Raw genomic sequence first — 22,706 nt, forward strand, 5'->3', positions numbered from 1 at the left:
ACCCTAGCCTGTCTTCTATATACACGACCCTCTCTGTTATATACTATCGTCTCTGTATACCACACCATCTCTGAATACACTAGCCGGTCTTCGATATACACTAACCTATGATCTGAATACACTAGCCCTCATGCCCTAGCCATTCTTCTGTTTACATTAGTTTCTCTGTATACCTTTGTCTCTCCATACCCCAAAATGTCTTCTATAACACTAGCCTCTCTGAATACACTAGCCTGTCTTCGGTAAAAACTTGTCTCTCTGTAACACTAGCCTGTCTTCTGTACACACTTGCCTCTCTGTATACCCCAGCCTATTTTCTTTATACCATAGGCTCTCTGTATACCCCAGCCTCTCTGTATACACTAGTCCGTCTGTATACACTACAGTATCTACACTAGCCTCTCTGTGTAACCCAGCCTATCTCGCTGTATGCCCTAGCCTCTCTTTATACTCCACCATCTCTGTATACCCAGGACTTCTTCTGTATACTCTAGCCTGTCTGTATACACTAGTCGGTCTTTTGTATACACTAGCCTCACTGTATACCCAACCCTCTCTGTATACACAAGCTCTCTGTATACCCCAGCCTCTCTGTATACACTAGCCTGTCTTTAAACACTAGCCTCTCTGTGTACCCCAGCCTCTCTTTACACACTAGCCTCTCGGCATACCCCAGCCTGTCTTCTATATATTAGTATCCCTACGGCCACATCAGCCTGAATGTTTCCAATCTCATCTGATCTCGGATGCTAAGCATGGTCGGGCCTGGTTAGTACATGGATGGGAGACCTCCTGGGAATACCAGATGCCGTAGGATTTTTGTCATATGTTGTTGGCGTCGATGACCTGTTTTATTTTTTTGCTTGTTTGCCGAGGTGACCATCTTGGCGTTTGTAAAGAGGGTTGAGAGTGGCCAGCAAGGTTGCTTACGGCGACATCACCTTGAATGCACCTGATCTTGTCTGATCTTGAATGCTAAGCAGGGTCTGGCCTGGATAGTACCTGGATAGGACACCACCTGGGAATACCAGGTGCCATAGGCTTTTTTTTTTAATATGTTGTTGGCGTCGACGACCTGTTTCTTTTTTGCCTGTTTGCCGAGGTGACCATCTTGGCATTTGTCAAGAGGGTTGAGAGTGGCTAGCAAGATCCCCTACGGCCACATCACCCTGAATGCGCCCGATACCATCTGATCTCGGATGCTAAGCAGGGTCGGGCCTGGTTAGTACCTGGATGGGAGACCGCCTAGGAATACAAGGTGCCGTTGGCTTTTTTTTAATATGTTGTTAGCGTCGACGACCTGTTTTATTTTTCTGCTTGTTTGCCAAGGTGACCATCTTGGCATTTGTCAAGAGGGTTTAGAGTGACCAGCTAGATGGCCTACAGCTACATCACCCTGAATGCGCCCAATCTCGTCTGATCTCTGATGCTAAGCAGGGACGTGCCTGGTTAGTACCTGGATGGGAGACTGCCGGAGAAAACCAGGTGCCGTGGGCTTTTTTTTATATGTTGTTGGCATCGAAGACCTGTTTTATTTTTCTACTTGTTTGCCGAGGTGACCATCTTGGCATTTGTCAAGAGGGTTGAAAGTGGCCTGCAAGATCGCCTATGGCCTCATCACCCGGGATATGCCTGATCTCGTCTGATCTCGGATGCTAAGCAGGCTCGGGCCTGGTTAGTACCAGGATGGGATTCCGCCTGGGAATACCAGGTGCCGTAGGCTTTTTTTTAATATGTTGTTGACATCGACGACCTGTTTTATTTTTCTGCATGTTTGCCGAGGTGACCATCTTGGCATTTGTCAAGAGGGTTGAGAGTGGCCAGCAAGTTTGTCTACGGCCACATCACCCTGAATGCACCTGATCTTGTCTGATCTTGAATGCTAAGCAGGGTCAGGCCTGGTTAGTACCTGGATGAGAGACCGACTGGGAATACCAGGTGCCATAGGCTTTTTTTAATATTTTGTTGGCATCGACGACCTGTTTATTTTTTCTGCTTGTTTGCTGAGGTGACCATCTTGGCGTTTGTCAAGAGGGTTGAGCAGGGCCGGATTAACATAGGGGCTATTGGAGCTGCAGCTCCAGGCCCCTTTCTCAAAATAGGCCCATTTGGCCAAAAAAAATAAAAATAAAAGATCGACTTCCAGGATTGTAGCTCGGCGATCAGGAGTCACAGAGACCACATTTGGGGGGTAGGTAGCTAAAGACCCACTCCAGCACTGGTTAAAATATGGGGCTGCTATCATCTATGGTTCCGGAGATACAGGGCTGCTTGCGCAGCCTGTCAGAAGCTACATAGAGAGCGGCAGTATAAATACAAGCTGGAACGCTCTGCAGCAGACCGAGAGGATAAACTCTCAGTGCTTATAATAATTATTTGTATATTACTTATGATAATTAACCCCTTGCCACCCAGGCCCATTCTGAGACTTCTCTCCTACATGTAAAAGTCATCATTTTTTTTATGCTAGAAAATTACTCAGAACCCTCAAGCATTATATATTGTTTTAGCAGACACCCTATGGAATAAAATGGTGGTCTTTGCAACTTTTTATGTTACATGATATTTGTGCAGCAATTTTCCAAACTTTTTTTGGAAAGAAACTATTTCATTCATTAAAAAAAACACTAAAGTTAGCACAATTTTTTGTTGTGTACTAAGCGATGCTTTACATTTTTTTACAGGTTACATGTTTAGAGTTACAGAGGAGGTCTAGTGCTAGAATTATTGCTCTCGCTCTAACGATAGTGGCGTATGTAACCTGTGTGTATCTGGCTCTGATACTAACCAGCGCCTACCCAGGGACTGACTAGTATCTCCCCCAGCCTGTCCTCACACACCCTCTCGCCTGCTAACCTGTGAATGGGGCAATCACTTCGGCAGTGTTATTGTGTTCTGCCAGTGAATACAATGATCAGTGTTGCTAACTATAGCTGGCAGCACTGATTGTTTTGGGGAAAACCTGACAGGCTGGTTGTACTCAAGTCGGTTAATAGTTGACTTGTGTAAAACCAGCTAGCCTATACATAGATCGACTATGACTGGTCTCTGCTTAATTGGTGTAATTTCAATACAAGTCTGGCCTGCTTAACCACTACGCAGTCCCTAAACATCCTTCCACAAACCTTTACATTTTTCCTTCCCAGATTACTTCATCCTCCTCTCCCATACATAGTGCCCACTGTCATACTCTCCACACTTCTCTCCTATACATAGTGCCCACTGTCATACTCTCCACACTTCTCTCCTGTACATACTGCTCACTGTCTTACCCTCCACACTTCTCTCCTATACATAGTGCCCACTGTCATACCCTCCACACTCCTCTCCTGTACATACTACTCACTGCCATACCCTCCACACTCCTCTCCTATACATGGTGACCACTGTTATACCTCCAACACTTGTCTCCTATACATAGTGCCCACTGTCATACCCTCCACACTCCTTTCCTGTACATACTACTCACTGTCATACCCTCCACACTTCTCTCCTATACATAGTGCCCACTGTCATACCCTCCACACTCCTTTCCTGTACATACTACTCACTGTCATACCCTCCACACTTCTCTCCTATACATAGTGCCCACTGTCATACCCTCCACACTTCTCTCCTATACATAGTGCCCACTGTCATGCCCTCCACACTCCTCTCCTGTACATACTACTCACTGTCATTCCCTCCATACTCCTCTCCTATACATAGTGCCCAGCGTCATACCCTCCCTCCACACTCCTCTCCTGTAATTACTGCTTACTGTCCTACTCTCCACACTTCTTTCCTGTACATAGTGCCCACTGTCATACCCTCCACACTCCTGTACATATTGCTCACTGTCATACCCTCCACACTCTTCTCTTATACATAGTGCCCAATGTCATACCCTCTACACTCCTCTGCTGTGCATACTGCCCACTGTCATACCCTTCACACTCCTCTCCTGTACATAGTGCCTTCTGCCATACCCTCTGCACTCCTCTCATGTACATAGTGCCCACTGTTAGACCATCCACATTCCTCTCCCTCACCTGCACATACTTCCCACTTTTATACTATAAGGTAATGAGGGAACCATCTTGTTAGAAGACATCCATTTTGGGTAATGGAAAAATTACTGTTAGCTTGACATAGAAACCTATTGCTTAAGGTCATATGTGTTTTTTTCTTGTACAAGGCATTTAGAATTATCACAAAGTTAGATATCTGTTCAGAACAGATGGATGTGGTTAAGCTACTTCCCTTTTTAAGAGCAGAAGTAACTTCATGGCGTTAGACCACAGGCCTGTCTTGCACCACACCTAAGAAACATTTTAAACTGTATAAAAATGTATATATTTAGCTTTTTGTTACTAGGCAGAAATATTGCTTGTACAAAAAACCATGATGACGTAGTAAAATATACTATCTTGCATATTTTATGTGGCAGTCCCTGATTGGCTAAACCACAGGGCTGTGCTTTAGCTCAAACTAAATAAAACTACTGTGTGTGCTCCAATATGCACAGTCATTATTCACGTACAATCCTGTATGTGTGATGTCTGTCCACCGGTGATCGGGACCTCCGCTCCTCCATCCTAGCCTAGGCTACCAGGGGTATTATTAAGAAGACGAAGCACCTAACAGTTTTGGTACCAGAAAAGTGGGGTCATCTTGCGACAGGTAAGTCACTTTACTCCTTTTTGCCTAAAAGGTGAATGGTGTGAATACTTACTCTGTCCAGATGGTCGCCATGAACTTAGTTTAATTTAAAAGAAATAACTGTGCCTTCGCGACGGACTAGGTTGGTCCCTCGGGAGGTTAAAAGGGCTCGCAAGGAATTTATAGGTTTAGGGGAGTCCGACTAGGTTGGTCTGACTTAAAACTATTGGTAATAGTATTTTTAACACGGGAAGTAGTAGATTACGCCCGTGACAAAGGGATTGGTGGAGTGGACGCCCATTTGAATTTTTTTTTTAAAAAGTGCACTATAAATTGATAAATGTATTGCAATACGGTTATTTCATGTCTTAAAGTATATTAAGAATATGTCTGTTTCTCTCTAGGTACGTGTGTAAGTATATAGAGTATAAGTTTTAATATAGAGTATAAGGAAAATAATTGTTGTTGTTTAAATGAGTGCAGAGTATGAGGAGCCCTCTTGTAGTGACATAGCATCCGCCTGCCCCCATTGCACGTTAGGTCTACTCTTCCTATGAATAGATGACAAGTGGATTTTACTGACCACCAGACCAGGGGGGTTCTCTTGCAGACTTGGTGTAAGAGGGGTATATCCCGCCACCAGGAAAGATTTACCCTTCATCGTATATTAAGGGTAAATCTTCATAGTTTTATATAAGTCCATCTGCCCCAAAAAAGATCAGGGATCCTACTCCCAGACCAGAGACCGGATTGTTGGACAAACCGGGTGTTATCACCTGTGTCCTGCCACTAGACACACACTGCCCAGACTACTAGATGGGGAATTCTGCAGCAACCCAAGCCATGGCCACCCCATCACCCTATGAATTTGTCAGTAATATGATCCCTGGCCCCCAGGTAGAACCATTTTGGACACAAGTCCGAGAAAGGTGTCAGCAATTGGGGATACATGACCCAGGGCCATATGGTCCTTGTACTGAGGAAGACTGGCAGGAAGTAAGTAAAATATGCCAAATCCACAAAAATTCGTACCCTCCAGGGAAGTGGGAAAATATTCAATATATAAAAGATTGTTACCATGCATGGGATAAATGTCTACACAAATATAAAAAGAAGCATATTAATAAAACTACAAAGCTTACTCCAAATATAGGACCCAGTGCTATGGCTGAAGCCCCTGCACCCCCTTCACCTCCCCCTCCCCCGCCTCAATGTCCACCCCCACCTTATGTTATGGTAAAAAATGAGGATGGGACGCCAGGTTCATACCTTCAATTATATCCTTCACTGGATCCTGTAGTCCTAGCCGCCATAACACACACCACAGCAACATCACAACAAGTGGCCCAATGGAAACAAATAAGTAGGGGCAGAGAGGAAGAGGGGAGACAGGAAGAAGTTACAGGACAAGAAGAAGTGGGTAGTCCCGAAATGCAGGAATTAGAGGCAAAAATAAAAGAGTTTGAAGAGAAGAAAAAGGAGGAAGAAGAGAGAATAGGGAAAAGGAGAACTGAGTTAGAAACACTTATGGGAGACCTAAAACAAAAAGAAATAGTCCTCAATGAGGCAGAAAAGGTACAAGTGGATAGGAAAATAGAGTTAGAAATGTATCAGAAAAACTTGGAAGTAAGGGAGAAGGAATTTCAGGAGGGAAAAGAGAGAGAGGTACATAGGATGGAGGACTTACAAAAGGAACTAGAAAAGTTAAGAAAGCAATTAGGGAAGAAGGAGGAAATGTTGAAAGAAGCGCAGGATAGGATTATAGCACTGCCCCCCACCACTACAAGAAGCCATACAAAAGAGACACCTATTCCCAAAACTGAGGAGTCAGGTCCAATTAGTAAAACAGGGACATTATCCATAGAAGAGGAAACTGAGAGAGAAGCAGTAGGGGCTTCACTCAAAGCACCTTTGATGACCATGGGGAACACCGAGGTGCATATACCATTACCTTTGGGTACACTCTCCAAAATAAAAGAACTATGTCCCAATCCCAAGAAGTATCCACGAGATGCAGGTACCTTTCTGGCAAAATATAGTGCAGGCACAGGGCTTGACAAAGATGACATAAAAAGTATTCTTAGCATTGTAGACCCAGACAGCCCAGAAGTAGCCCCTGTAGACGACCTATGGACAGCCCATATCCAGACCGATAAGGATTGGATATCCTTTTGGAAAGGCATGGGAGGTCATTGGTCTAAATTATACAAAGGATCATCTGCACTCCAAGAACTGATCCTAGCCAAGCAGGGACCTAAAGAGAAATTCTATGATTACTGTACCAGAGTATACTCCCTATGGAAAGCTGTAGATGGGGCCACACCACAATTATTTACTACTACCATCATGTCGGGAGGCGATCCCAAAGTGACGCACTTGCTCAAATTCACAAACCCCAAATGGGCAGAGCAAGCACCTGATGAATTCATGAAGGACGCTAGGTCCAGAGAGACTTCAGGAGTCTTTGAACAAAAAGGGGGAATTTTCCCCTCCTTGACACAAACACAAACCCTAGTCACACCTGAAACCTCATCCTCACCACCGCACCTCATGACCATGCAGCCCTACCCACCTGACCAAGGATGTTTTAATTGTGGGGAACAGGGACATTGGAAATCGCAGTGCCCATATAGACAGAGGGCGAGCTATCCAAGGGGCAGGGGAAGGGGGTACAATGCTGCTAATCGCCCCCCCCCTCACACTACAAGGTACCCCCAATATCCGCCACCTCCCCAAACACCATCTCAAAACCATGCGCTTGCACAGCCACCCTACACCCCAACCTCTAACAGACCTCCCCCTCGAATCCCTATGCAGTGGCCGTCTACCCGACAAACACACCCCCAATAGGGATGCCTAGAGTATGTTCCTTCCCTCAGTCTGGTGTGCCACAACCTATCATGGAAGAGTCTACCACAAGTTATATTACGCGTAGACAACCACATAGTGTGTTTCCTGCTTGATTGAGGTGCCACTTTTAGCTCATTAAATGATGAGAGGTATGACACACCACTGTGTACTGAGGGACACTCTATTGGAATAAATGGGACATCGGTCACTCATTCCGTCACCCCGCCTTTACCAGTCTCTACCCCGGATGGACTAGAGCTATGTATGCAGAGTTTCGCTGTCCTGACTTCCTGTCCAGTGTCCCTAATGGGCAGAGATTTACTATCCCAGTTGAACATTACCATTAAGTTTGACAAAGACGGCTCCCTCACTGCAAGTTCCCCTCTTTGTGACTTACACAGCCCAAAAAGACATGCACACAGGAGTTTCTTTCTGATGATACCTTCCTCCCTTGACCATCACACAATTTGGGCAGAAAACAAAGGTAGTGTGGGCTTTATTAATTGCACACCATATGCACCCCAAATGCGATCAGATGCAGGGATACAATATCAAAAACAGTATCCCCTACCCCCAGAGAAAGTCAAAGGCATCTCCCCTCAAATTAATGATTACATATCAAAAGGTATCCTGAAACCAATCATCAGTCCCTGGAACACACCCATTTACCCTGTAAAGAAGGCCAGTGGCGAGTGGAGACTCGTCCAAGACCTCAGAGCAGTAAACAAACAAGTGATTCCCCTCCCACCCCTAGTCTCAGACATCACTTTTATCTTCTCATGTATACCGGCACATTCTCTATGCTACACAGTGATTGATTTAGCAAATGCCTTCTTTAGCATTCCCATTGCGGAAGAGGCCCAGCCTATGTTTGCCTTCCCCTGGACGGAGGGTCAGTTGACGGGTCAGTTAACCTGGGCACGCCTACCTCAGGGGTATGTTGATAGTCCTGCTGCCTTCTCTATGGTACTCAATGAGACTGTCAAATCTTGGACGCCTGAGCGAGGGTCGGTGCTAATACAGTATGTGGACGACTTGCTCTTGTGCAGTCGCACTGCTGAAGATTGTGCGGTCGATTCCACATCTCTGTTGAACCATCTAGCCCACATCGGGCATTTAGCATCCAGAAAGAAGATACAGTGGTGTATGCCACAAGTGGAATACTTGGGGTGCATACTGAAAGGGGGAACAAGGATGGTCTCCCCCAAACGCGCCGCAGCCCTACAAGCTCTGAGCCCCCCAAAAGACAAGGCAGCCCTGCTCTCATTCTTGGGCGCTGTGGTGTATTGCCGCCAGTGGATCCCGACTGTTCTCATTATGATGGCATACTAAGAGAGGCCACCGCCTCAACAGCCCCTAGGCAGGTTGATTGGACAGAGGAACGGCTTAAGGCCTTCCAGGCCCTATTGAACAGTTTGTCATGTGCACCCGCCCTGGGGTTGGTAGACTATGGTAAAGCTTTTCAACTATACTGTGTAGTCTCGGGGACCTCTTTTGCCGCGGTCTTGACACAACAGCATGGAACAGGCTACCGCCCTGTCTCCTACCTATCTAAAAAACTCCCCCTTCAGGTTCAAGGCATGCCATCATGCCTTCAGAATTTAGCCGCCTGTGCTATGGCCGTACAAGATGCCAACAAAATGGTCTTGGGACACCCGATGACGCTTTACACCACACATTCTGTCACCCACCTCATACAGAACATGAACACCCAACACATGACCTCACAAAGACTCAGTGGATATGAGATTTCCCTCATGAACACAGACAATCTGTCTCTCAAATATGTTCCCGCCAACAACCCTGCCGTCCGTCTCTTGCACTCCATGTTACGCCTACCACAAGACCCAGACCAGTTTCATGACTGTATAACACGAGTGGAGTCTATCACATCACCAAGACCAGACCTCACCGACGTACTGATTACCAATGCAGACGATGTTTTTGTGGACGGTAGTTGCTCCCGTCCCTCTGATTCCACCTTCCAAACAGGATATGCAATAGTCCAGTTGCCAAACAAGGTATTAGAAGCCAAACCACTGCCCCCCTCTTCGGCTCAGGTGGCTGAACTAGAAGCCCTCACCAGGGCCTGCATTTTATTTACAGATAAGAAGGTGAACATTTACACAGACAGTAGATATGCATTTGGGGTGGTGCATGACTTCGGAGTAATATGGGCTAAAAGAGGTTTTAAAACAGCGGATAATAAACCTATTTCCAATGCTACCCAGATTGAGGCACTTCTTCGGGCTATTTTGCTCCCAAAAGAGGTGGCAATAATTAAAGTAAAAGCACATTCTTCAGATAATAGCAAACTTTCCAAGGGAAATGCTTTAGCTGACCGAGAAGCGAAAAAGGCAGCCCAGTCCTCCACCCAGGAGCCCACCCCCACGTCTATGTACTTTAAGGATCATTTCACCTGTCCTAACTTTAAATCTGTAGTGGCACAAATGCAATCATTAGCCACTGAGGAAGATGTCTTGTATTGGGTGAAGGCTGGCTTGACCAAAGACCCAGAGGGTCTGTGGTCAAAAGAGGGGAAGATATTGGGAATACCTGAGGCAAGCAGTATTCTAATTCTCTCCTACCTTCATGGTCCAGGACACATAGGTGCTGTCCCTTTAGCCACTATGTACACCAAATCTTTCTGCACAAACGCCTTGAACAAACAAGTCAAACTCCTGACCACAAGTTGCCTTACCTGTGCTCAAAACAATGTGCAGGGCAAACGGCATGGCCTACATGGTCATCTACCCCCACCAATAGGTCCCCTTACAGATTTACAAGTAGACTTCACACACATGCCAAAACAAAAGGGGAACCTAAGATACCTGTGCGTTGTCATAGATAAATTTTCAGGCTGGGTTGAAGCCACTCCCTGTGCAGGTGAGACAGCCAATATAGCAGCAAAATGCTTGCTGAATAACTGGATTTGTAGGTTTGGCATACCAACATCTATTTGGTCAGATAGGGGACCTGCATTCAGCTCCTCAGTTACCCAGGCTGTGGCTAAATTGTTAGGGCTGCAATGGAAACTACACATCCCCTATCACCCTCAAAGCGCAGGGGTAGTGGAAAGAATGAATAGAAATATAAAGGATAAATTGAAAAAGGCCACAGGGGGCACAATGAAGGGATGGCTTGATCACCTCCCTTCTGTGCTATTCCAGATTAGAACGGCACCCCATGCCAGAACGAAACTTTCACCTTTTGAAATTTTGATGGGAGTCCCCGCAAACATAGAATTACCCCCATTAGACCAAGACACTGATATTGACATTTATTCCCAACAGGAAATGTACGTGAAAAACCTGGTAAGTATGCTTCATGAAATGAACGAACAAGTTTCTGTCACCTTCTCTCCTCTCTCCACAGAGCCAACACACCCCTTCATCCCAGGAGATCAAGTGCTAGTCAAGCAACTGGCCCACAAAAAGAGGATCGGACCAATCTACTCTGGACCTTGGAAGGTTGAAAAGGTGTCCAGAACTGCGGTCCTGACTGACCAAGGAAACACCTGGATCCACGCCAGCAGGCTGAAAAAGTGCCCACCGCTTCCCACAACCCCCGACCCCCCACCTATTGAAGGAGAACCCGACCCACCCGAACAGCTACCGGAACTGCAAGAGATTCAGGAAGGCATTAGACAATTAACCCTTGAAACCCTACATGATAGCGAAGAAGAAGGACAAGCATAAGAACTTGTAGAAATGTTTTTACCTTCAGTGTCAGGGAAGGCTGTATGCCTTTGGGGTAGTCTGGTACTACTTGTATTCCTGCCCACATGGTTTATAGCCAACTGTATATATTATCCAGAAGACTTAGGTCTATTAAAAGGGATATGTGGACCACCTAAGATGAATAATACCCCCGGCCAAAGACATAGTAGAAGTATTGTACCCGTTAATGAGTCACCTAAGGGACTGACTGGCAAGATGTTACTACTAAAATTCAAATATAGCTATGCTCAAAAATCCGGTTTTGAGAAATGCTGGATTTGCAGCAAGCTACATCCCAGTACAGCTAGAATCCCTCTCATGGCAGTCCCCTTGAATTTTACCCCCCTCCTTAATGGAACACCCCCTATCGTCCTAACGAATGTTACTAGGACCCTTCCAAATAAAACCCTCACTTTCCAAATTATAGGTAGAAGCCACTTCCCAGACTGGTGTTTCTGACTGGGAAACACCACAGATGGAGCCGAGGTTTGCAAACAAGCAAAACTTAACATTTCAATGACATCATTTAACAGTCCTTCTTTCTTCCATACTTCAGATCCCACCCTAAATGCCACCTTTTTAGACTTTCTTAGCTCCAGTACCAAGACTACAATACACCAATTAATGTCAATTCTGGTGCTCTCTGGCCTTTCTGATACTCTTAGGAACGTGTTCCATAAACGACCCCTAGCTCTAGGAAATACCATATATATATGCTGCGGCAAACTCTGTCACCCCTGGATCCCAACCAAACCCCAGGGGTGGTGTTACCTTGCAGCCCTGGTTCCTATCATGGGGGTATTAGGGGATAACAAGGGAAGTCACCTCCTTGAAGCTAGCATGCATCCTAGATATCCCCTTAGACACCGTAATAAACGAGAATTGTTTTTAGAAAAAGATATGGCCTGGGCATGGTTCCCTTCCTGGACAGGGTGGGGAATTGACCTAATGAAAAGATTAAATAATTACACTGGCATAATTGATGAGATTCTGGAGGAAAATTCTGATGACATAACCAAACTAAATCTAGAAACTAGGGCAATTAGGAAGCAACTAGAACTACATGAGTTGGCTATAGAAAGTATGAGTGCAGCCCTTACTGGCCTCTGTGAGACTACTGAGGATTATGAGTGCTGTACCTGGATTCATAATACCAGCATCGAAGTCCCAGACTACTATGACGTTATTGCCCAACACAGGGAAGAGGTAAATAAACTACAGAAAGAGGCAAGGAACATAGGAAAAAACTGGGATCCCTTCTCGAGCAGTTTTAGTTTTGGGGGATTAATATCTTGGCTCCGAAATGCTGCCATGACAATTGTCACTGTGATTCTCTTCATTCTATTTTTATATGCCTGTTATAAGATAATCAAATGTTTATGTAAAAAGGGAAACACGGCCGCTCCGAAGGATCTGAAACTCACTTCCATTGTTAAGGATCCAACGGTATGGTATAAAAACCAAGAGCACAAGGGTTCGGAGTATGAAGCCTGTGCTATTAAATTAGAAAAGGAATGATCATTATGTAAATCACAGAATGATCAAAGGGAGGATTATAAGGTAATGAGGGAACCATCTTGTTAGAAGACATCCATTTTGGGTAATGGAAAAATTACTGTTAGCTTGACATAGAAACCTATTGCTTAAGGTCATATGTGTTTTTTTCTTGTACAAGGCATTTAGAATTATCACAAAGTTAGATATCTGTTCAGAACAGATGGATGCGGTTAAGCTACTTCCCTTTTTAAGAGCAGAAGTAACTTCATGGCGTTAGACCACAGGCCTGTCTTGCACCACACCTAAGAAACATTTTAAACTGTATAAAAATGTATATATTTAGCTTTTTGTTACTAGGCAGAAATATTGCTTGTACAAAAAACCATGATGACGTAGTAAAATATACTATCTTGCATATTTTATGTGGCAGTCCCTGATTGGCTAAACCACAGGGCTGTGCTTTAGCTCAAACTAAATAAAACTACTGTGTGTGCTCCAATATGCACAGTCATTATTCACGTACAATCGTGTATGTGTGATGTCTGTCCACCGGTGATCGGGACCTCCGCTCCTCCATCCTAGCCTAGGCTACCAGGGGTATTATTAAGAAGACGAAGCACCTAACATATACCATCCATACTCCTCCCCTATGCCTCTTACCCACAAAAACTGTTCTTTAAAATTATACTGAATATCCTCAATGTTACCAGCTCTAGAATGGGGCCACTTTTGTCAGTTCATCTAAAGGAAATCTCACAGTCCTCATATTTGTTCTACTCCATTATTAGTACTTATTTAATTTTGTAATTACTATTGTGATGTATAGAGGAACATAGGGGATGTCAGCTACTCTAAACATAGCACTTGTAAAAAAAAGCATTCCTGAAAATATTTTTGAAATGTTGACAACTATTCACTTAGGCACTGCCCAAGGGCCACATGAGAGGCTTGTAATATTAAAGCAGTAGTAAACTTTTCTAACATTACTACTTTTTAGAGGCCCTGGGGTAGGTTATGCCATAATGTGCAAGTATGTCCAGCATATTAGCACATTAGGGTACACTTAAATTGTCAGACTGAGCCCTCCAGTGCTGTGCTGTGATCAATCCGGCGGGGCCCGGGTACTTCCATCTTCACCCGGTCTTCCTTCTGGGTTCTGTGCCTTCGGTCACTTGCCTTGGCCAGGCTGCATTGATGACATCACCCTGAATGCACCCTTGTCTGATCTTGAATGCTAAGCAGTGTCAAGCCTGGTTAGTACCTGGATGGGAGACCGCCTGGGAATACCAGGTGCCAGAGGCTTTTTTTTTTTATATGTTGGTGGCGTTGATGACCAGTTTTTTATTTGCTTGTTTGCCGAGGTGAACATCTTGGCATTTGTCAAGAGGGTTGAGAGTGGCTAACAAGATTGCCTACGGCCACATCACCCTAAATGTGCCTGATCTCGTCTGATCTCGGATGCTAAGCAGAGTCGGGTCTGGTTAGTACCTTGATGGGACACCACTTGGGAATACCAGGTGCCGTAGGCTTCTTTGTAATATGTTGTTGGCGTCAACAACCCGTTTTATTTTTCTGCTTGTTTACCGAGGTGACCATCTTGGCGTTTGTCAAGAGGATTTAGAGTGGCCAGAAAATTTGCCTACGGCCATAATTTTATTTTATTTTTTTAATGAAATTCTTTATTGAAAATGTACATAAACAGGGTACAAAATCAAAGTTAACAGCAAGAGAGAATATTTGAAAACATGTACAATTGTATGGAGGCATTCAATGGTAATTATACAATGTGCACAACTAGATATAGAAAAAAGGTACAAAGATCAGTACAGTTTAGCATGGTGATATACCAGAGAAGTGTATAAACATGTGCAACTTTTTCCAGCTGTCAGGTGTGATGGGGGGCCCCCCAAAAAGTGATATTGGGTATTTACACGAGGAACTCAGGAGAGTCCCAGCATTAGGGAGGCATCAGATATGAGTATGGGGAGGGGGCTTGTGGTCTTGAGAAGGAAGGCGGAGGCAGGGAAGAAGGGAGGGGTATATGGAGGTAGGGATGCTTATAACTGAGTAGACCGACCCCTTGGGGTAACAGAATGATGGGGGACAACTTCGTGGGAATCAGGTGCCCATAAAATATTTAAACGTGTCAGTAGACATAAATTGGATCCAGCATGACCAAGTGTTAGTGAATTTTCCATGGTCATTATATGAACAATGCGTTGAAGACATTCTTGCACAGTGGGGATAACCGGGAATTTCCATTTAAGAGGGATGCATAATCTGGCTGCATTGACCATGTGCATGGCAAGGGATTGAAAGTATAATCTATTGGTGAATTAGACTGGTGCAATAGGAATTGGGCGGGTGAAAGGTCTAAGTCAAGCGTAGTTACTGTTTGAATGATATCATATATTTTGGTCCAGGATGGCTGAATTTTCGGACAAGACCACCAGAGGTGTAGAAAAGTTCCTTGGGTGACTGTACAGCGCCAACAGTTTGTAGGTTTTGTCAGACTGATTTGATGCAGCTTTAGGGGTGTTTTACAGCATCTAGTTGCCAACTTAAATGCATTTTCTTGTGTTTGTACGTTTACCGATCCCTTGTGGACGAACCTGAATATATTTTCCCATTCACTTCCAGTGAGGGTCAAATGAAGGTTTTTTTCCAATTGTATGCTTGTCTGGTGTTTTTCATTTGCAAGGTCTGAAAAAAGCGAGGAATATGTCATCGATATCAAATTACGCTGGGGATCCGAGCTATTACATAAAGATTCAAAATTGGTTAAGGGTCTAGACCATTGTGCCTTGAGATTAGGCACGTGGAAAAAGTGTCTGAGTTGTAGGTACGTCCAGAAGAGACAGGAGTCTTTTGCCATTTTTGTAGCAATTTCATCTTGGGAAAGGAGGTGATTATTGATATAGAAATGTTCCGCTCTAACTGTTGGGTGTGGCCATCTATCTACAAGAAAGTTTGAATGGTTGCCAGGTTCAAATTCTGGATTCATGCGTAGTGAGGTCATGGGACTGTTAATAGATGATATTTTATGTTTATCATAAGCTTGTTGAAAGGATTGCAAAGTCGGGGAGATCAAAGGATGAGTGCGGTATTCTCTTGGTATGTGTTTCCTATTTATCCAGGGTCTAGCCGCTAGGGGAATTGGGGAGAAGGAGTGTTCAAGAAGAACCCATGCTTTTTGTTTGGAATGAATATTCCAGTCGATTATTCGTGATAAGTGGCAAGCGTGGTAATATTTCTGTATGTCCGGGAGGCCAATACCCCCTTTCAATTTAGGGGCAGTCAGTCTATGAAAGCCTAGTCCAAGGTGTCGATTGGCCCACAGGAATTGTGTACACATCTTTCGATATAGTGCGAACAATGTCCGGGGAAGTTTAATCAGGATAGTCTGAAGGGTGTATAGAACTCTGGGTAGGACGTTCATTTTCAGTATTGCCAACCTCCCAAACCAGGAGAATTTTTCTGGGGACCATTTGGTTAAGTCATTAGCGATGCCTTTTAATAATGCGGTGTAGTTTAGTGCATATAAGTCGGATAGTGCAGCTGGCAATTGGATTCCCAGGTAGGTTAATGAACGGGTATTCCAATGAAATGGGAAGTTTGTTTGACAATGGCATTGTATATTTGGGGGCATGGTGACATTCAGTGCGTGAGATTTAGCAAAATTGATTTGCAGGTTTGATATATTTTTAAATGTCTCAAAATCTTTCAGTAAGTTGGGTATCGTTGTGAAGGGTTCTTTAAGAAAAAGGAGAATATCATCTGCAAATGCAGCTAATTTAAATGTTTGGTGTTTAATAGTGATGCCTTTTATGTCAGGGTTCTCTCGTAGGCGACGGAGGAGAGATTCTAGCGTTAGGATGAAGATCAAGGGTGAGAGGGGGAAGCCTTGACGGGTTCCGTTCGAGATGGGGAAGGCGTTCGATAGGTGGCCGTTTACTCGTATGTTTGCAGTGGGACTAGAATACAAAGCCAATATAAAATTTAGCATGCGCAGTGGTAGTCCAATCGCTCAAAGGGTTTCTGCTAAATAGTCCCAGGCCACTCTATCGAACGCCTTCTCCGCGTCAAGTTAGAGAAGGAATCCCAGAGTTTAAGTGGAGACTAGCCAATGTTGTATGTTTAATGCTTTGAGGGTATTGTCACTTGATCTAGGTCAATGAGTTGAGGGAGCAGGGGGAATATTCGATTAGCAAGTGTATTGGCATACCATTTAAGGTCTACGTTCAGTAGAAAAATGGGTCGGTAATTAATCACATTGGAGGCATCTTTTCCAGGTTTCGGTATTACAGTGATATGAGCGTTTAACAGGTCTCTTGGTGGAGTCGCGGGTTTGTCTAGGGTGTTAAATGCATATATAAAGTGTGGGGTTAATATGTCGGCAAACCTTCTATAATAACCTACGGAGAGTCCGTCGGGTCCTGGGCTTTTGCCTGGTTTTAGTTGGCTCAAGGCTATATCTATTTCTCCCTTATCTAGGGGTGAGTCAAGTTCCTGCGCCTGTCTGTCTGATATCGGATGTGGGCTATATTGTTGCAGAAATTGTTTAATAAGGTCACGTCTGGAGGTGTCATCGTCAATGGGGTTTGTAGAGGATAGGTTATACAATTTAGTGTAATATTGAACGAATTGGGCGGCAAAATCTGGGGTGCGATGTAGTTTACGGCCGCCGGCTGTTGAGACATTGTGAATGGTGGTATTTGCTTTCCTCAGCTGTAGTGCCCGTGCTAGAATTTTACCAGACTTATTCCCATACTCGTAGAAAGTTTTTTTGCTTAGAATGTATTTTCTCTGAATCTGTTTATTCAAGAGAGCTAAAAGCTCTTTTCTGGCTATCAGCAGGGTGTTTTTAGCTTGTGTGCGCTTGTGGGCATTTTCTAAATGTCTAATACGTTCTAAGAGTGTGTTATAATTTTTCTTCCGTTCTTTGTTTCTTTTAGCAGCAGCGGCAATAAACACTCCCCGAATGACGCACTTATGGGCTTCCCAGTTGTTGAGGGGGGACGTATCTGCATTGGTGTTTTCTAAGAAGAAGTATTTGAGAGTAGTTTCAACCTCTTCTGCTATAACGAAGTCCGTTAGGAGGGATGGGTCCAGTCTCCATATTGGGGGAGTCGGTTTCGTGTCTGGGAAGGAAAGGGTGATGGAAATAGGGTGGTGGTCAGATATGACCATTGGGTCTATAGTCGTAGCCTCAAGCATGGGTAAGTCTTTCTGAGAGAGGAGGAGGTAATCGATTGGGGAATATCGCTTATGTGGGGCTGAGTGGAAAGTATAATCGCGGCCGTCTGGGTTAAGGAGTCTCCAGGTGTCGTGTAGTAGTAGTGATTGCAAACTAGTCTTGATTTTTCACAAGGCTTTGTACGGAAGGGATGAAGAGCCGTTTGATGGATCTTGGGAGGGATTTAAGGGGACATTAAAATCTCCCCCGAAAATTATCGTACCTTTCTGGAAGGTGGACAGTTGGTTGAGCGTGTGAATAAAAAAAGGCACCTGTCTAGTGTTTGGGGCGTATATGTTTGCAAGGGTAATGGTTCGGCCCAAGTAGGAGCCTTTTAGAAAGAGGAACCTGCCTTCTTTATCGGATTGCATGTCGGTGTACTGGAATGGACAATTTTTGTGTATCAGAATGGCCACACCCTTTGTTTTGGCTAATGGGTTCGTAGCATGGTATACTATAGGGAAATGGCGACTAAACAGTTTAGGAATGGCATTAGAGCGGAAGTGAGTTTCTTGAAGGAATACGATATCGGCTTTGTGTTTCTGCATCTCATGGAGGGTTTTGGAGCATTTTTCCGGGGTATTCAAGCCTTTGACATTCAGTGATATAATTTTTGCAGTTAGACTGGTGGCCAGCTTGGTGGCACTATTACGCTTGAGTGGCATGGCTGATACAAGTAGCTAGATTTACTTAGGTAGGATAGGTGTCGAATAGGGGAGTCTGACTCAGGAGTAGAATTGTGGTTTTGGAGGTAACCCTAAAAGGCTCTCAAGAGCCTATTGGAGGGGGTTCTAGTAAAAAGTCGCAGGTATGGGGATGGGGGAATGAGGTGGGTTAAGGGGAGTGTCTCGTGTATCGGTGGTGTCTCTCACCCCTTGATAGGAGGGAGGGAGATACCGCGTGGGTTATACCGATGAAAGTCAGTGGTATACTATGTAATCATGTTCTTAGGCTTGTGAGGGAGTGGGATGTTTATCCCAGAGCGTGTGGAAACTGATGACCTTTTCCTTAAATAATTTGTGTGTCTGCATGTTAGAGTGAATGATGTGGAGGGATGTTCGTTTGTGCGTACCGAGAAAGGGCCAATGTCACCTTAAGACCCCTTTCACACCACACCGCCCATTGCGTCGGCGGTAAAACGCCGCTATTTTTAGCGGCGTTTTACCGCTGGATTTGAGGCGGATTTGCAGCGCATTTCAGCCGCTAGCGGGGTGCTTTTACCCCCCACTAGCGGGCGCAAAAGGGTTAAAATCGCCGGCATTACGCTGCAATAGCGGCGTTTTGCCGGCGGTATTACAGCGCTGCCCCATTGATTTCAAAGGGGAGCAGCAGTGGAGGAGCAGTAAACACACCGCTCCTTCACCGCTCCAAAGAAGCTGCTGGCAGGATCTTTTTCTGACGTCCTGCCAGTGCACCGCTGTAGTGTGAAAGCCCTTGGGCTTTCACACTACATACAATGGTGCAGCTTCTTTAGGGCGGATTGCAGGCGCTATTTCTAATGCTATAGCGCCTGCAAAACGCCCTGGTGTGAAAGGGGTCTAAGTCAGTCGGTTGAAACATGTGAATCAAAAAACAAATAACAGATGCATCATAGTAACTTTTAGAACCATAACTATAACCAAAAAAGAAAAAAGAAAAGAAAAGAAAAAACAGCTGTCCAGAATTCAGCTGGGAGTTATTATCTCGTAGACGAGCTTGATCTCTGGGCACATGTATATAGAAGCCTGTCAGGTGGACGAGCCTGGTTCCGCAAGAAAGCCATAGGTAAGCAGTCCCAAGATAACAGTAATATCTAGTTTCAGTAAATGTAACTTGTGAACCTTAGGGACAAGGGGATCCTCTGCAGTGCCTATGGAGCCCATTCGAGTGGTGTCCTACTTCTAGTATGGTCTAGCGGGGATTAACTTTAGCATGATGGAGAAACATAGTACTCTGATCATGTCTGGTTAGTGTTTGAGATTAACCACTATATTACAATATCGTTATTATATCATATTGTCGTTCCCCGAGGTAAGTTGGGCGTCTGTATTCTATAATGTGCAGCATCCATATATCGATGGGCAAACAAGTAATGAAATGAATTAACCCTAAACGGGGCTTAGATGGGTGACCCAATATATATAGTGGTCGGCTTTTTGACTAGGGGAAGTGAGAGCTACATAATCTTAACAACTAGGGACGGCTTGTCTACCCCTGCCCTACACCTGATAGATGTTATAGGTTTGTAATAGGTGGGTACTAGGGGTAGGTTTGGGTGGGCCTAAAAATCATATAAATCATGGCTCCTGTATATCCTGGATCAGGGATAAGGCTAGTAAGGGGGGTATCACTTGATAAATTGACCACCCAATGCCTGCAATATTGTAAGGTAGTGAACGGGCCCCTGCTTTCAGGGTAGTATGATGTTTAGTAAAGTATATAGAATTACTAGCTCCTCTATGATGATATGAGGTCTGCAATATGAAGAATAGTTCATATAAGGCATAGAGGTAAGCGTCAATATAAATGTTGCAGCAGGGCACAAGATCGGATCAGTCACTAAAATATACCAAGTGCTCCGTTCGATGTATACTTTACCGATAGGTGTCTCGGGTCCTTCTGGGCGCTCATTCGGCCGTGGTAGTGTTCAGTTAGAAAGTAAAAGGCGACAACTATATTGGATCCGAGCAGGTCTGGTGTCTAGTTGAGTGCATGCGTTGAATGCTCTCTCGTCTGGTGGGTTAGAGGCCCAGGACTGCTCCAGGTAGAAATCATGGTGGTAACCGGAGTCAGGGATAGTGAAGCTAGTGTAAGTGTCTGTAGTCTTTCAAGGCAGGTGAGTAAGGGAATGGTCCATATGCACGGCAGAGGAAAGGAGAGCGGCACTAGGCAGGGTATGGAGCATGTAGGCTAATCCACCGTCGCATGGGTGTCCCGGAGCTCTCGTGAGGCGACAGGTCTAGCGGTCCCTGCGGTGAGGTAGCGGGACTGAAGTCGGGCTCGTCGGTGGGTGGCGGGGTCGGTGTCCCCCAAGTGGTCTGAAGGTGGATGGCGACCTATGTCTGCGAGATCTGGACAGTTGAGTTTCCATGAGATCTTCAGTGCTGCGAGTGTTGGGTGAAATGTGGACACGAAAATTAGTATACCAATTAGGTACTTCAACCAGTGGCAGGTCCAGCATTTTGCAAAAGGTTTCTAGATCTTCTGGCACTTTTAAGATGGCAGTGCGGCCCTGGTAAGAGGTTTGCAGAGCGAACAGAAACTTCCAGCTATAGCGGATGTCTCTCTGCCTCAGCACGTCAAGTAATGGCCGCGTGATCGCCGAAAGATCCTGATATATCTGGATCGAATGGCCTTCAAATGTCAGGTTCGAATCGCTCCTAGTTTTTTTAAGAACCTCTTCTTTGAGGGTATAGTCATTAACATAACAGATGACATCCCGTGGGGGATCAGAATCTTTGCCCTTAGACCTCTTCGACATGGCACTGGAGGTCTCTGAGCTGCCAGGTGTGTGTGTCGACTTTGCCTTGAGCCATCTGCAATTCATGCTGTTGTTGCGCCGCCATTAGCTCCATGGAGTTTACTCTCCCTGTGATTGCTTGTATCCCGTGGCGGAGGTCCGAGATGGCCGTGGTTAGAGTACTCTTTATATATCGGCCACGACAGTCCTCAGGTTGTGGATATTTAGTTGTTGGTGATGGGGAGATGGACTGTCTGCCATGGTGTGCTGTGGATCAGTCGGCGTGAGGGTAATCCCGATGTGGTTAGTGGTGGGAGAACGGGCCGCCATATCGGCCCCCTGGTTCCTGAAAAGATCTGGTATTGTCTGGGTATTACGGGATCCCAGGTCCCTTGGTGAGCGGGATCTAGATGCAGAGGGTCCGCGTGAGGAGGTCCCCATGATGTGACAGTGTTTTTCAGGTAAAATCCTCGGTGATCAATCTTTTTTAGGCTGAGGTAAGACGGAGCAAAAAGCTTAAACAGCCATCCTCTCTCTAGGCAAGCCACGCCCTCCCGGCTTTTTTTTTTTAATATGTTGTTGGCGTTAACGACCTATTTTATTTTTCTGCTTGTTTGCCGAGGTGACCATCTTGGCGTTTGTCAAGAGGGTTTAGAGTGGCCAGCCAGATGGCCCATGGCTACATCACCCTGAATGCACCTGATCTCAGATGCTAAGCAGGGTCAGGCCTGGTTAGTACCTGGATGGGAGACCGCCTGGGAATACCAGGTGCGGTAGGCTTTTTTTTTACTTTCAAATAGTTTTATTAAGAGATCAAATAATACACAGCAGAAAGAGCAGAACATTTTACAATAGTAGCAATATTAAAGAGTAACCAGATATACTGCACTTTAAGTTTGCGGAAATAGTTACGTCAGAAAGATCCAAAACAGATCCGAAAACCATATATACATGGTGCATATCCATTATGAAGTACCCAACAAACTTATGATCTCAAAAAGTGGAGAGACATGTAAACAACATCTTCGAAATGTAAGCTATCACAAGAGGTAACTGAAGATGGTCAAGTTCCGCGTGTCAAATTTTACATACAGAAAAAGAGAAAGAGAAGAAGGAATAGTTAGAGAAGAGATGTAGAGACTTAGGCTGGGTTCACATTGAAGCGATGCGGGAACGCCGCGAATGCGCGGCGGGTTCCCGCATCGCATGCCTCCCGCCGGCAGTTCACACTGCCCTATGCGGACTGCTGGGAGTGTCAGTGAAACCTTAATGACACCCCCAGATCAGTTCGCATATCGCAGTGCGATCTGCAAACTCGGACAGG

The 22,706-nt window shown here is 45.0% G+C and overlaps 8 pseudogenes; all 8 read left to right on the plus strand.

Moving 5' to 3' along the window:
- The first annotated feature begins 698 nt into the window (after nt 1-698).
- Nucleotides 699-817, plus strand: LOC143955125 (5S ribosomal RNA; annotated as a pseudogene).
- A 107-nt stretch (nt 818-924) lies between these two features.
- On the plus strand, nt 925-1,043 carry LOC143955131 (5S ribosomal RNA; annotated as a pseudogene).
- Nucleotides 1,044-1,151: 108 nt separating this feature from the next.
- LOC143955137 (5S ribosomal RNA) lies at nt 1,152-1,270 on the plus strand (annotated as a pseudogene).
- A 108-nt stretch (nt 1,271-1,378) lies between these two features.
- LOC143955128 (5S ribosomal RNA) lies at nt 1,379-1,497 on the plus strand (annotated as a pseudogene).
- A 107-nt stretch (nt 1,498-1,604) lies between these two features.
- On the plus strand, nt 1,605-1,723 carry LOC143955114 (5S ribosomal RNA; annotated as a pseudogene).
- A 108-nt stretch (nt 1,724-1,831) lies between these two features.
- LOC143955122 (5S ribosomal RNA) lies at nt 1,832-1,950 on the plus strand (annotated as a pseudogene).
- A 12,167-nt stretch (nt 1,951-14,117) lies between these two features.
- LOC143955112 (5S ribosomal RNA) lies at nt 14,118-14,236 on the plus strand (annotated as a pseudogene).
- Nucleotides 14,237-22,053: 7,817 nt separating this feature from the next.
- On the plus strand, nt 22,054-22,162 carry LOC143955127 (5S ribosomal RNA; annotated as a pseudogene).
- Nucleotides 22,163-22,706: the final 544 nt, after the last annotated feature.

The sequence above is a fragment of the Lithobates pipiens genome, unplaced genomic scaffold (assembly GCF_037356315.1).
Source record: "Lithobates pipiens isolate NorthernLeopardFrog02 unplaced genomic scaffold, aLitPip1_a1.2 Scaffold_314, whole genome shotgun sequence".
Classification (NCBI taxonomy): domain Eukaryota; kingdom Metazoa; phylum Chordata; class Amphibia; order Anura; family Ranidae; genus Lithobates; species Lithobates pipiens.